Raw genomic sequence first — 15,679 nt, 5'->3', positions numbered from 1 at the left:
TTTTTTTTATTGAGCAACATCACCATCTTGTGGCCTTCTAGAATATTGTTGCCAAACCTGTGTTCTATAGTTGTAAAGCCTAAATTGTTCTGATGTTGGCCAGGGAATCAATCAGGTTTGTAATGGGCAGTTCTTACTTTAAATGCAGGGTGCAGGGTAAGGACTAGGAAATAAAATTGTTTGTCTACTAGGATTTCAGCTTTATAAAAATGTGTACTGGAAGAAAATGGTATAAAAATGCAAACAGTTGTGAGTTAGGTCAGTGTGATTATGGATAATTGCTGCTGTTTCATGTTTTCATGAAATATGCAGTGATTTTTGTCAAGTGACACTCAGCTAGAAAGTGTAATGTGTCTGCCCTAGTTCTTAATAAGATACCCAGGCTAGAAAATTCAGAGGCCTTATCTCACCAGCCACTTAACCAGGCTGCTTTTGTCTAGGACAGTTGTCTAAGTTGGTAGCTCTTGGAGGAGTATTTTCTGCATGAATTTTTGTACTTTGTATTTTCATTTTGAACAAAATTATCAATTTGAGAGGTGTGGTAGTTCATTTAACAAAGAACCTGAAACTGAATAAGGCCTTTTGGTTTTAAGCCTGCTTGTTTGGAGACTCAGTTGGCCCTGAGGTCCTTTTTTAGCAGATAACTGTCAGAAACTCCTGGGCACCAGGCTGTGAGGGAGGCACGTGGGGATTGTGGCGAGGACTTGTCCTGCACTTTCAGAATTCATGGTTAGTACACAGTGAGGAAGATAAAGTTATTTTGATGAACGCAAAAGTTTGAAATCAGGGGATTCTGGATTAAGATAGAAATAATTTATTGAGTATTCACTATATACAAGGCACCATGTAAAGTGCTTTTTCTCAGTTCACGAATTTGTTTGATTTTTGCTTTGATTTTGTGGGAGCAATACCTATGCACACAAGTAAGTATTTGTAGCAGTCCTGAAATGTCTCTGGAGCAGTAGGCTTCCTTGTACCATTCAAGTGGTTCAGCTGTCTGTGTTCACTAGGCTTCTGTGGCTTGGTCTTAATAGCTCACCACCATTTCTAGTGTTTCCATGGGAAAACTTTTACTGTGTTCTTAGCAGCCGTTGTACCCCCAGACTTGTAGAAAAGTCTCATTGATAAAATTTTGGGAATAGTATATGAATTTTGAGTATTTTTGAATATTAGGGCTAGAGAATATTCAAATATAGTGAGCTGATTTCTTATTTATATACTTTAGGCCATTTGAATATTTAATAAGTCATGAGCATTTTAGGTAACATCTTTTACTTTTTTATTGGACTTTTTTAATTGAGCATTTATTTTGAGTTGTAGAGATGAAATCACTGGCTAGTCAGATGGGACTTGAGCTCAGTATTAGCAGGTTAGAGGTGGGTGAGGTGGTTCATAGTCCCACCTGTACACGGTTTTATCATATTTTAATTTTATTAAAGTTTTAGTTCTATGCTATGTAGGTACATTTTAAAAAATGGAACTACCTGAATTTCACAGGATTTATTGTTTTATTAATTGTGAATCTTCATTTAATACGTATTTACTGAATAGTTAGTAAAGACTGAAAATTGGGATAGGGGATGGAATTATAAAGATGGGTTGTACACCCAGAGATAGACTCAGATGCACCAGAGCCCCAATAAAGCGAATCTGCGCCCTAGCATTGGCTCCTCTGCTGTACTCACAGCCATCCCTCAGAGCAGGTCAGCCTGAAGGTCAGTCCATTTCACTGAGGTACCAACAGTAATCAAGGCTCAGCTACAACAGGGAGGTACACACAACCCACACAAGGGACACCTGGAGCACCCAGCTCAGGTAACCAGGGAGACTGCACCACTGGGTCCCACAAGATACCTATGTAAGGCCACTCTGCCAAGACTGGGAGATGTAACAGATCTTCCTAATACATAGAAACAAACATGAAGGCAGCCAAAATGAGGAGACAAACATGTCCCAAATGAAAAGAACACCAAAATAAAAAAACGAGAACTAAAAATTGAGACAAGCAATCTATTAGTCAAAAACACTTGTTATGAGGATGCTCAATGATCTCAGTAACAACTTCAACAAAGAGAGAGGAAACATAAAACAATCAGACAGAGATGAAGGATATAAGTGAAATGAAGAATATACTAAAGGGAATAAATAGTATATTAGGTGAAGTAGAGGATCGAACCAGTGATTTAGAGGACAAGATAACAGTGCCCAAGCAGAGCATTGAAAAGAAAAAAGAATCAGCCTTACCAGGTGGTGGTGCAGTGGATAGAGTGTCAACCTAGGACACTCAGGACCGACCCAGGTTTGAAACCCTGAGGTTGCTGGCTTGAACACAGGCTCATCCAGCTTGAGCAAGGGTGCATCAGCTTTAGCACGGGGTTGCTGTCTTGAGTGTGAGATCATAGACATGACACCATGGTCTCTGGCTTGAGCCCAAAGGTTGCTGGCTTGAGCAAGTAGTCACGGGTTCAGCTGGAGCCTCCTTGGTCAGGGCACATATGAGAAAGCAATCGATGAATGACTAAAGTGTTGCAACTCTGAGTTGATGCTTCTCATCTCTCTTCCTTCCTGTCTGTCCCTGTCTGTCTCTCGATTAAAAAAAAAAATCTAACAAACTGAGGATAGTTTAAGCGGCCTCTGGGACAATATCAAGTGTACCAACATTTGTATCATAGGAATACTAGAAGAGAGAGAGAGCAAGGGATTGAGAACCTGTTTGAAGAAATTTGATTGAAAACATACCTAACCTGGCAAAGAAAGAAGACATACAAGTCCAGAAAGTGCAGAAAGTCCCAAACAAGGTGAACCTAAAGAGGCCCACACAAAAACACATCATAATTATGATAAACAAATGAGACTACATCAAAATAAAAAGTTTTTGGACAACAAAGGAAATTATCAACAAAATGAAAAGACAATCCCTGTATGGTAGAATGTATGGTATTTGCTGATACGTCTGCTAAGGGATTAGTATCCAAAATTTATAAAGAATTTATAAAACTCAGCACCAAAAAACAAACAATTTAATTAAAAAATGGGCATAGGACTTGACCAGACACATTCTAAAGAGAACGCAGAAATGGCCAATAGACGTATGAAAAGATAGTCAATGTCATTGACATCAGAGAAATGCAAATTAAACCACAATAAGATAGCACCTCACACCTGTCATATGTCTGTCAAATCAACAAGTGCTAGCAAAGGTGTGGAAAAGGAAGCTTTATGCACTGTTGGTGAGAATGCAGATTGGTATAGCCATTATGGAAAACAGTATGGAGTTAGGTCAAAAAATTAAAAATGGAAATGCCTTTTGAGCTAGAACCCCACTTCTTGGAATATGTACTAAGAATCTCAAAACACTAATTCAAAAGACTATATGTACCCCTACATTTATTGCATTGCTATTTATTGCAATAGCAAGATCTGGAAGCAGCCCAAGTGCCCATTAGTAGATGAGTGGATAAAAAAGCTATGGTACATTTATACAATGGAGTACTATGCAGCCATAAAAAAGAAGGAAATCTTACCTTTGCAACAGCATGAATGGACTTGGAGAGCATTATGCTATAGTCCCCAAAGGTTAGAGACAAAAAAAAAAAAAAGAATCTTAGAAGTAATTACCATAAGGGAGCTCTCATAGACTGTCAACTGATTTCTCAACAGAAACTTTGCAGGCCAGAAAGGATTGGTACAAGATATTCAAAGGGGTGAAAAGCAATGGCCTACAACCAATACTACTATGTCCAGCAAGACTATCCTATAGAATCAAAGGCGAGATAAAAAACTTCCCAGATAAGAAAAACCTATAGGAGCTCTTCACTTCACCATCAAAGCAGTATTACAAGAAAGGTTAAAGGGTCTTCTTTAACAAGAAGAAAAATACAATCAACATGAATAATAAAATAACAAATATATATACCTACCAGCATTTAGAATAGTAAATAGATTGAAAGTTCCAGTCAAAAGATATATGGTAGTTGAATGGATAAGAAAATAAGAAAGACCCTTACATATGCTGTCTACAAGAGACCCACTTTATATCAAAAGACATATACAGACTGAAAGTAAAGGGATGAAAAAAGATATTTCATGCAAATGGAAATTTAGAAAAATAGAAGGTGTAGCAATACTTATATCAGACAAAATAGACTTTATAACAAAGGCTATAACAAGGGACCAAAAAGGATCCAGAAATTCCACGTCTGGGTAACTTATCTGAAGAAACCCAAAACATTATAATTCAAAAAGATAAATGTATCCCTGTGTTTGTTTGTTTTTTACAATAGCCAAGATAGAGAATTGAAGAGGTGATACACACACACACACACACACACACACACACACACACACACACACACACACACAAATAATGGAATATGACTCAGCCATAAAAAAAGAATGAAAACTTGCAATTTGCAACGACAGGGATGTACCTAGGGTGTTATGCTAAGTGAAATGGGTCAGACAGAGAAAGACAACAGCCATCTGATTTCACTGATATGTGGAATCTAAAAAACAAAATAAATGAAAAAACAAAGCAGAAACAAACTTGTAGATACATACCATTTGGATGGTTGCCAGATGAGAGAGGGTTTGGGAAACGTGGTGTAAAAAGTGAAGGGATTAAGAAGTGCAAATTGGTAGTTACGGAAGAGTCGCAGGGTTGTAAAGTATAGCATAGGGAATAAAGTCAATAAACTAATAACTGTGTGTGGTGCCAGATGGGTACTAGACTTACCAGGTGATCACTTTGTAAGTTATATAAATATGTAATCACTATGTTGTACACCTAAAACTGGTATAATATTTTATGTTAACTAATTGAAAAATAAAAATTATTAAAGATGCATCATAATACAGAAATTTACAGTTTAATAGGGAGATAGAGAAATAAGGTTTCGGTGCTATGAAACAGCAGCTAACATGCAGAACTGGAAAGGTGACGCGCTGAGTCTTGAAGGGTGATTAGGAATTAGGTGGAGGAACAGTGGGGAAGTAAGTTGCAGGAAATTAGTGGGTAGGGGTTGTAAGGGTGTGATAAACCACGATAATGTAAGGAGACATAAGGTTAAATTCAGCAAGGCTTTTAATTATTCTGTGACAAGCACTAGTGAGAGATCTTGCACAAATCCTCGGGGGTTTTTTCACACTACTATCAGTGCTCTGGTTCAGATAAATTCATTTGAAATCCAACCCCACTGCTGCCAAAGTTATTTTTCTAAAATGCTGCTGTTATTGAACTTCGTCAGTTATCTATCTGTTACCTTCAGGATAAACTGTAAATTACCATAGTTGGTATACTTTGAGTGCTACATAAACCATTTTGTGGGATCCTATACAATTTGGATTACCCGGGTGCCATCAGCCTTGTCACTTCACACTGTCCTGCCATCCCATTGTCTGCTATTCCAGAGTTCTCTGATTGCTCCATACTCAGTAATTCCCGATGTAGCTCATTCAAAGGTTTTCTCTGAAACTTCTCATTCCTGAAGGTTGGATTAGCTGCTTCCTTTGGGGTGTCCCCATGTGTCACTTTATGTTCATCTGTTTCAGTAACTGTCACACTGAAAGCTCTTTATTTGTTTACAGGTTTATCTCCTCACTAGACTATGAGTTCCTTGAAAGAAGGAATCGTGTCTTACTCATCTTTATATCCCCAGAGCCCAGTACAGTTCCTCGTACAGAGTAAGTGATTAACAATTCTTTTAAACTAAGACTATGTTTAACCATTAAGCTCTATACATTTTGATAATTAATGTACACCTGGTAATAACATTGTCATAAAAAATAGGGCTGTAGACTTTTAATACTTCTGAGGCTCAGTTTCCTCATGGGTAAGATGAAATAGTACTTCCCTACTTACACAGAGTTATTGTAATGCTCAGATTAAAGAATTATATAATAGTACATTACATTAAGTGCCACACAACTTTATATTAAATGAAGTGTGGGAACTGTTTGTTGAAATTAATCATTTTATTTGCTGTGTATCTGCCCTTTTAAGGCAAGATGGTACCATTTTTGAACCATCTTTGTTATGTTTTGCAGTTTAAACAGCAGTTGCTGGTTACCAGATGCATGCATTCTTGAGTGGGAGGATTGGTTGACAGAACAAAGGGAGAAGTAGCTTGCGGGGGGGGGGGGGGGGGGGGGGGGGGACGGGGTCGGAGGACCTGGAACAGAGTGAAGTCTTCTACCTCACTGGTGCACTGTTCCCCAGCCTGCACAGTGCTCTAAACTTCACAGTGCTTCTCAGATAATCAGTCCTGTGCCTGTCTCCTTTATTCCCAGTTACCTTTCTGTCTAATTCACTAATCAAGTCCCTCAGTTTTCTTTTAATCTACATCTTCACCTATCCTTTGATCCTCATGCACTGCGCAGAGGAAGGTGTGTTGCTTCCTTGGCAGATTAAGTACACATGAAAGCTATGTCTTACCTGCTGTCCTGCCACGCTGCAGACAGACCCCTTCCCATCACACCTGATGAGTCACCGATCTGCACTTCCCTGGATCTTCTTTGCCTTCTCTGCATTCTTTAAATTATTTAAAGTTCTGTAATTTTAACATTGCTGTTTATATGTAACAAATGGAAGTTAATAAAAACAAACATTTGGAAACTAACCACGTGACTTAACAACTAGGTCAATACCAACACAGTTAAAGAGTTACCGTGAGTGCCCCTGTACCCCATGTTCCTGTCTTTCCCCAACCCTGATGCAACTGCTATTTTAATTTTTTTTTTTTTTTGTATTTTTCTGAAGCTGGAAACGGGGAGAGACAGTCAGACAGACTCCCGCATGCGCCCGACCGGGATCCACCCGGCACGCCCACCAGGGGTGATGCTCTGCCCACCAGGGGGCAATGCTCTGCCCCTCCGGGGCGTCGCTCTGCCACGACCAGAGCCACTCTAGTGCCTGGGGCAGAGGCCAAGGAGCCATCCCCAGCGCCTGGGCCATCTTTGCTCCAATGGAGCCCTGGCTGCGGGAGGGGAAGAGAGAGACAGGAAGGAGGGGGGGGGGTGGAGAAGCAAATGGGTGCTTCTCCTATGTGCCCTGGCTGGGAATTGAACCCGGGTCCCCCGCACGCCAGGCCGAAGCTCTATTGCTGAGCCAACCGGCCAGGGCCTAAATTTTTTTTTTTTTTAATCTTTTTAATGAGTATTTACCACAAGTATGTTTCTTTGTTTTCCGTTTAATAAATTTTGTATATAGACTTTTTAAAACTTGTACAAGTGTTATTTTATTATAGAAGAAAATCTAATTTACAAATGTTTATACAATTCAAAGAAAATATTCAAGCAACATAAAAGAATGTGGAGAAAAATCATAGTATTCATGTTCAAATTTATAACAAAAAAACAGTCCTGGAGAGTGATTCTTGGACTGTGTGGACATTACTTTACTACATGCAGAATGATGCTCTTATCTACAACATGCAGAGGGAGCAATAGCATCACCACACGTCTTAGAGTGCAGAAACGTGCTTAGATTCCTGGTGTACTTCCTAAAAGCAACAGCTTTTCATTTGATTGCTCTTTAACTTCAGCAGGCTTCATTCAGTGTTGTCTATTATATGGCTTTTGAGACTCAGGATCCACAGTGCCCCTGTTTCTGGATTTGTTTTTCAATCATGGAATTATGGCAGTTTAAAAGGAAATGCAGAACACGTGATGAGCTCATGACAACCACCAAGAGAATTCATGTTTTCCTTGTCTATATGAGCAGGAAGTATTTCTTCTTTTTTTTTTTTTAAGAGTTTTTTAAATTAATTTATTTTTAATTTGTATTAATTTTAATTTATTGTGTTTACATGGATTCAAGTGTCCCACTGAATATAACACCCTCACCCCCAAGCCCCATGTCCCTATTTATATATACCTCCTTTGCCCCCCTCCCCCTAACTCCCTCCCACCTTCCCTCTGGGATTTGCTGTCCTGTTATCTGTATCTCTGTGTTATGTATATATATATAATTTCACTAATCCTGTTACCTTTTCTGATCCCATTCCCTTTATCCCCCTTCCCCTGACACCTGTCTCTCTGGTACCTCTGACCCCGCCTCTGCCTCTATTCTGTTCCTCAGTTTACTTTGTTCATTAGATCCCACATATAAGTGAGATCATAAGATATTTGGCTTTCTCTGTTTGGCTTATTTCACTTAGCATAATAATCTCCAGGTCCATCTATGCTTCGCAAAAGGTAAGGTTTCCTCTATTTCACAGCTGCATAGTATTCCATTGTGTACACGCACCATAACTTTTTAATCCACTCGTCCACTGACGGACACTTGGGCTGTTTCCAGGTCTTGGCCATTGTAAACAATGCTGCAATAAACATGGAGGTGCATATTTTCTTTTGAATCAGTGATTTGGTATTCTTAGGATATATTCCTAAAAGTGGGATAGTTGGATCAAAAGGCAGTTTTTAATTTTTTGAAGAAACTCCATACTCTTTCCCATAGTCGCTGCACAACTCTGAATTCCCACCAGCAGTGCAGTAGGGTTCCCTTTTCTCCACAGCCTTGCCAGCACTTACTATGTGTTGTTTTGTTAATGAGCGCCATTCTGACGGGTGTGAGTTGGTATATCATTGTGGTTTTAATTTCTATTTCTCTGATAATTAGTGCCTTTGAACATTTTTTCATATGCCTGTTGGCCATCTGTATGTCCTCTTTGGAGAAGTGTCTATTCAACTCTTTTGCCCATTTTTTAATTGGATCATTTACCTTCCTGATGTTGAGTTTTAGAAGTTCTTTATAAATTTTGGTTATTAACCCCTTATCAGACGTATTGGCGAATATGTTCTCCCATTGTGTGGGTTGTCTTTTTATTTTGTTCATGGTGTCTTTTGCTGTGCAAAAGCTTTTCAGTTTGGTATAGTTCCATTTGTTTATCCTGTCCTTTTATTTCACTTGCCCATGGAGATAAATCTGCAAAAATAATGCTACGAGAGATATTGGAAACTTTACTGCCTACGTTTTCTTCCAAGATGTTTATGGTTTCACAACTTACATTTAAGTCTTTTATCCACTTGAGTTTATTTTTGTGAATGGTGTTGTTTGACTAGTTTCACTTTTTTGCATGTACCTGTCCAATTTTCCCAACACCATTTATTAAAGAGACTATCTTTACTCCACTGTATGCTCTTACCTCCTTTTGTCAAATATCAATTGACCATATAAAGGCGTGGATTTATTTCTGGGTTCTGGGTTCTATTCCATTGATCTATATGCCTGTTCTTATGCCAGTACCAAGCTGTTTTGAATACAATGACCTTGTAGTATAACTTGATATCAGAAAGTATAATACCTCCCCCTTTATTCTTCCTTTTAAAGATTGCTGAGGCTATTTATGTTCTTTTTGGTTCCATATTAATTTTTGGAATATTTGTTCTATATCTTCGAAGCATGCCATTGCTGTTTTAACAGGAATTGCATTGAATTTATTGATTGCTTTGGGTAATAAAGACATTTTAATGTTTATTGTTCCTATCCATGCACACGGTATATGTTTCCACCTGTTTGTATCTTTCTTGATGTCTTTTTTCAATGTTTTATCATTTTCTGAGTACAAGTCTTTTATCTCCATGGTTAAATTTACTCCTAGGTACTTTATTTTTTTTGTTGCAATAGTGAAGGGGATTGTTTCCTTAATTTCTTTTTCAGACAGTTTATTGTTGGTGTATAAAAATGCTACCGATTTCTGAATATTAATTTTATATCCTGCCACCTTGCCAAAATCATTTATCAGATCTAGTAGTTTTTTGACTGAGACTTTAGGGTTTTCTATGTACAATATCATGTCATCAGCAAATAACAATAGTTTTACTTCTTCTTTTCTAATTTGAATGCCTGTTATTTCATCATCTTGTCTGATTGCTATGGTTAGGACTTCCAGAACTGTACTGAATAAGAGTAGTGAAAGTGGGCACCCCTGCCTTGTTCCTAATCTTAAAAGGGGATATTTTAATTTTTGCCCATTGAGTATGATGTTGGCTGTGGGTTTGTCATAGATGGCCTTTATCATGTTGAGGTATGTTCCCTGTACTCCCACTTTGCTGAGAGATTTGATCAAAAATGAGTGCTGGATTTATCAAATGCTTTTTCTGCATCTGTTGATATTATCATGTGATTTTTCTCCTTACTTTTGTTTATGTGATGAATCACATGATTGGCAAATATTGTACCAGCCTTGCCTCCCCATAATAAATCTCACTTGATCATGATGTATGACTTTTTTCATGTATTGCTGGATCCGGTTTGCTAATAGTTTGTTGAAAATTTTAGCGTCTAAATTCATCAGGGATATTGGCCTATAGTTTTCTTTCTTTGTAATGTCTTGGCCTGGTTTAGGAATGAGGATAATGCTTGCTTCATAAAAGGAGCTTGGAAGTCTTCCCTCCTCTTGAATTTTTTGAAATAGCTTGAGAAGGATAGGTGTTAGTCCTTTGAATATTTGGTTAAATTGACCTGTGAAACCATCTGGTCCAGGACTATTGTTTGCTGGAACTGTTTCAATTTCATTTGTTGTAATCAGTCTGTTTAGATTTTCTTTTTTTTTTTCATTTTTCTGAAGCTGGAAACAGGGAGAGACAGTCAGACAGACTCCCGCATGCGCCCGACCGGGATCCACCCGGCACGCCCACCAGGGGCGATGCTCTGCCCACCAGGGGGCGATGCTCTGCCCATCCTGGGCGTCGCCATGTTGCGACCAGAGCCATTCTAGCGCCTGAGGCAGAGGCCACAGAGCCATCCCCAGCGCCCGGGCCATCTTTGCTCCAATGGAGCCTTGGCTGCGGGAGGGGAAGAGAGAGACAGAGAGGAAGGCGCGGCGGAGGGGTGGAGAAGCAAATGGGTGCTTCTCCTGTGTGCCCTGGCCGGGAATCGAACCCGGGTCCTCCGCACGCTAGGCCGACGCTCTACTGCTGAGCCAACCGGCCAGGGCTAGATTTTCTGATTCTTCCAGATTGAGATTTGGTTGATTGTATATATCTAGAAATTTATCCATTTCGCCTAGGTTGTCCAGTATTTTGGCATACAGATCTTCGTAGTATTCTCTTACAATCCCTTGTAGTATTTCTGCAGTGTCAGTTGTTACTTGTCCTCTTTCATTTCTAATTTTATTTATTTGATTCCTGTCTCTTTTTTTCTTGATGAGTCTGGTAAAAGATTCGTCAATCTTGTTTACCTTTTCAAAGAATCAGCTCTTGGTTTCATTGATCTTTTGTATTGCTTTTTAGCCTCTATGTCATCTATTTCTCCTCTGATCTTTATTATTTCCTTCCTTATACTTCCTCTATGCTTTATTTGTTGTTCTTTTTCTAGTTCTTTTAGATGCAGGGTTAAGTTGTTTATTTGAGCTTTTTCTTGCTTCTTAAGGTATGCCTGTAATGCTCTGAACTTCCCTCTCAGGACTGCTTTTGCTGTTTCCAATAAATTTTGAGTAGTTGAATGTTCATTTTCATTTACTTCAAGGAAATTTTTTATTTCTTCCTTGATCTCATTGTTAACCCATTCATTATTTAATAACATCCTATTTAGCCTCTGTTTCAATGTTTTTCAATTTTTCTATTGTGGTTGATTTCTAGTTTCATGCCGTTGTGATCAGAGAAGATGCTTGATATGCTTTTAATCGTCTTAAATTTATTGAGACTTGTTTTGTGTTCTAATATGTGGTCTATCCTAGAGAATGTACCATGAATGAGCACTTGAAAAGAATGTATATTCTGCTATTTTGGGGTGAAAGGTTCTGAAGATATCAATTAAATTCAGTTGATCTAGTGCAGTGGTCAGCAAACCGCAGCTCGCGAGCCACATGCGGCTCTTTGGCCCCTTGATTGTGGTTCCACAAAATACCACGTGTGGGCACTACCTTGATAAGGAATGTACCTACCTATATAGTTTAAGTTTAAAAAATTTGGCTCTCAAAAGAAATTTCAATTGTTGTACTGTTGATATTTGGCTCTGTTGACAAATGAGTTTGCCGACCACTGTACTATTTTATAAAGGAATTAGCTCTACCTGGACACGCATTGCTGTGGCTCAGTCTGGTTAAATGGAAAAGAAAGAAAAGATAAAGTGCACGTTTCTAATGTTTAATTTCACAATGCTTGCGGGTATACAATATTTTTTGTTGTTTCATTATGCAGATATAGATATTGTCTGGTTTGCTGAGTCTAGAACACACAACATATAATTGTCCATGTGAGAAGCAATCCGTGTGTAGATCTAAAGCGCACAGTTATAAAGATTGACCCTGATCTTTGTTGATGGTGGTTGCAAATGCCAATCGAATTGGGAATTGCAGTCTCTTAAATTGAAATGGCATATCCGTTGGAATCATAGGAATGCAAGGAATGAGGACATCTTCACCTTTGAAAGGTCCTGTCAAGATTGTTGCTTCTACGATGTTGCCCATTAATTTTTTACAGCGCACAGACCCAAACACTCTTATGTTTTACGATGAAATCCATCAGCGATTTTAGCTTCTGTCTGAAAACACGTGCTGTGATGTCATGCCTATCCACCGGTGATTGGCCAGGAAGTAAGAGCTGTTGTATATCGTCCCAAGCTGGATTGCATGTGAATGTAATGAATAGGTCTGGACGCCCGTAGTGACGAACATATGCAACTGCATCTTGAGCATACTCATGCATATGACATGGACTGCCTGTATATGAAGATGGCAAAATCGTTAGTCTTCCAACATTAGTTGTATTACCATCATTTACAACTGCATCTCGCAAATGAACGTATTCTTCAAAGTGAAGCTTGGTCTGATTCAAACGGGTGAATATCAAATGTTCTGTTTTGCATGAACTACATGATTCCATACATTGGTGGAACATAAAAATGAGACTAAGAGACATGGACAAGAGTGTGGTGGTTACCAGGGGTGGGGGGATGGAGGACAGGGGGAGAGTTAGGGGGAGGGGGAGGGGCACAGAGAACTAGATAGAGGATGGCGAAGGACAATCTGACTTTGGGCGAGGGGTATGCAACATAATCTAATGACAAAATAACCTAGACATGTTTTCTTTGAATATATGTACCCTGATTTATTAATGTCATCCCATTACCATTAATAAAAATTCATTTAAAAAAAAAATGTTCTGTTTTGATTTTTGCATACATATCTACGATGTATTGGTGAAACAGTTGACGGCATTTCAAAATGTGATTGTCTTCATTCTTTCAAATCATTAATCAGTATGAATAATAGTTCATTGTGCTGCATTTCGTATTTGTTTCTTCGCCACTGACTGGATTTATCATCTTAACGTTGAAGTGATATACATCAGCACCATCCCAAGAAATGATTGGATATTGCAGGGCATCATAGCATCGATGAGTTTCTGCAAGTTTTGTCAATTGATTGTTTCTCCAATGAAGAACAATATTTCTAGGTTGGAATTGATCTCCGACTATAACAATTGCCACTTTGTCTATAGTTGGAGCATTGAATCTTCGCACATGTTCTCCAGGAACCGTTTTATCAGCATGAATAACAATCTTGTGTGTGTCAGATGGCATCATGTCAATTGCTGGTTTGAACAAATGCACTAGATTGTTTTTTTCATGAAGAAGCTCTTGCAATTGGGAAACGATGGACCTTTATATGCCGGTAGAAATTCCGCAGCGTGCATTCAATTCATCATTGCCATCACTGATGAGATACTTTCGTAGGAATTTATGTTGACCATCTGGGAACGAAAGCAGGGAGCTGGCTTTATAATAAATTTGTCCTTTCACTTTGAAAGTTGGCATGAATTGAGCTGTTATGATTTCTGTCCCAAACGACGTCATTTGGAAGCATGAGTTCTATTTCCTGATGTTAGATAGAAAATGTTTTGATTCGGCGGTATATCCAGCAAGAAAGGTTTTTAATGGCTCTGGCAGTTCTCCAAGTTGAGGCAGTTTAAGTTTTCTGGTGGCGCAACACATTTCTTTCATTTCTCCGTTAAATTTCAGAGCCTTGCAATAAGGACACACCTCAGTCATAGTGCCGATGAGAACATGCCAGCTCAAACTATAATCATCAGCTAGGTTGTACCAGAATGCAAGGCGATTGTAATCGTGTGATTGCTGAGCACGGAGTCGTGTTTGACGCTGATCTGCTGTTTCTCGTTGACGTCTTTCAGCCACTCTTAGCCTATTGCGTTCATTCTTTTGAGAACAAAACAGATCTGAAGCTACAGAACGTGATCGCCCGTGCTCGCAACCATGCATCCTCAAGTCTGGCTGCACGTCAATGGATTGTAAATTGGAAACATTGAAATGGAATCGTAAAATATTTAGTTTAGCATGTGTTGCTTTTACGTCTAACAGATGGCATTGTTTTTCAAGAAAAAGCATGTTTTTACCTGTCACAGGTGTGACATCTATATCTGTATAATAGTAGGTATATATAAAAAAGCACGTATTCGAACGCAACGTTGTGTCAAAATTTCAAAGCAATCAGTGAAGAACTTTTGGAGATTTAAGATTTTGAACAAACATTCAACATTTTTATATATGTAGATGGGAATTGGGGTGAGGTGCAAAACTTAGCTATGAGGGAGTACTTGTAGTGAATGCTAATGATTTCCTGACCATGTCACAAACTGTTCTTTTTAGGGGAAAAACACATAGCTAGGTTGTAAAATATTACATATTATTTGGTAGTGTATGTGATTATCAGATTTAAAACAAACAAACAAACAAAAACAGTTCTGGGTCCTGGCTGGTTTGCTCAGTGGTAGAGCGTCAGCCTGGTGTGTGGAAGTCCTGGGTTTGATTCCCAGCCAGGGCACACAGGAGCAGTGCCCATCTGCTTCTCCGCCCTTTCTCTTCTCCTTTCTCTCTATCTCTCTCTTCCCCTCCCACAGCCAAGGGTCCATTGGAGCAAAGTCGGCCCGGGCGCTGAGGTGACTCCGTGGCCTCTGTCTCAGGCGCTAGAATGGTTCCAATTGCAGATCTAGTGTGTCATTTAAGGCCGCTGTTTTTTTTGTTAATTTTCTATCTGGAGAATCTATCCATTGATGTTAGTGGGGTATTAAAATCTCCTACTATTATAGTATTGCTGTCGATCTTGCCCTTTATGTCCATCAAAATCCGCTTTATATATTTAGGTGCTCCTATATTAGGTGCATAAATATTTACAGTGTTTATATTCTCCTGTTAGATTGCTCTGTTTATCATTATATAGTGGCCTTCTTTATCCTTTACTATAGCCTTCGTTTTAAAGGCTATATTGTCAGATATAAGTATTGCTACCCCAGCTTTTTTTTCATTTCCATTTGCATGGAATACTTTTCCATCCCTTCACTTGCAGTCAGTGTGTATCTTTTGTTCTGAGGTGGATCTCTTGTAGACAGCATATGTACTGGTCCTGTTTTCTTATCCATTCAGCTACCCTATGTTTTTTGGGTGGAGCATTTACTCCATTTACATTTAAGGTTATTATTGATATGTACTTATTTATTGCCATTTTATTCTTTAAATCTACATTCCTCTTTTTCTCAATTTCTTTTTTTTTTCCTTTGCTCTTTTTATAGCAGGCCCCTTAACATTTCTTGCAGTACCGGTTTGGTTGTAATGAATTCCTTGAGTTTTTCTTTGTTTGGGAAACTTTTTATTTCTTCTTCAATTTTAAATGATAGCCTTGTTGGATAAAGTTATCTTGGTTGTAGCTTCTTGTTTTTCATC

General features: G+C 38.7%; 1 protein-coding gene and 1 long non-coding RNA gene across 8 annotated transcripts in view; one reads left to right on the top strand and one right to left on the bottom strand.

Annotated features, from left to right (window-relative positions):
* Positions 1-6,524, bottom strand: part of LOC136401100 (uncharacterized) — a 119,050-nt gene extending 112,526 nt beyond the window's left edge. The window contains exon 1 of the long non-coding RNA XR_010750467.1: positions 6,434-6,524. This is a non-coding gene — a long non-coding RNA (uncharacterized lncRNA). The remainder of the gene's footprint in view (positions 1-6,433) is intronic.
* The window catches only part of WWP1 (WW domain containing E3 ubiquitin protein ligase 1), a 104,299-nt gene that overhangs the window by 11,165 nt on the left and 77,455 nt on the right, over positions 1-15,679 (top strand). For all 7 annotated transcript variants that reach the window (XM_066378783.1, XM_066378785.1, XM_066378786.1 and 4 more), the window contains one exon: positions 5,587-5,682. The gene's annotated coding sequence lies outside the window, so the exon portion shown is untranslated. The remainder of the gene's footprint in view (positions 1-5,586; positions 5,683-15,679) is intronic.

This window comes from Saccopteryx leptura, chromosome 3 (assembly GCF_036850995.1).
Source record: "Saccopteryx leptura isolate mSacLep1 chromosome 3, mSacLep1_pri_phased_curated, whole genome shotgun sequence".
Lineage (NCBI taxonomy): Eukaryota > Metazoa > Chordata > Mammalia > Chiroptera > Emballonuridae > Saccopteryx > Saccopteryx leptura.
This window is presented reverse-complemented; position numbering and strand designations above follow the sequence as displayed.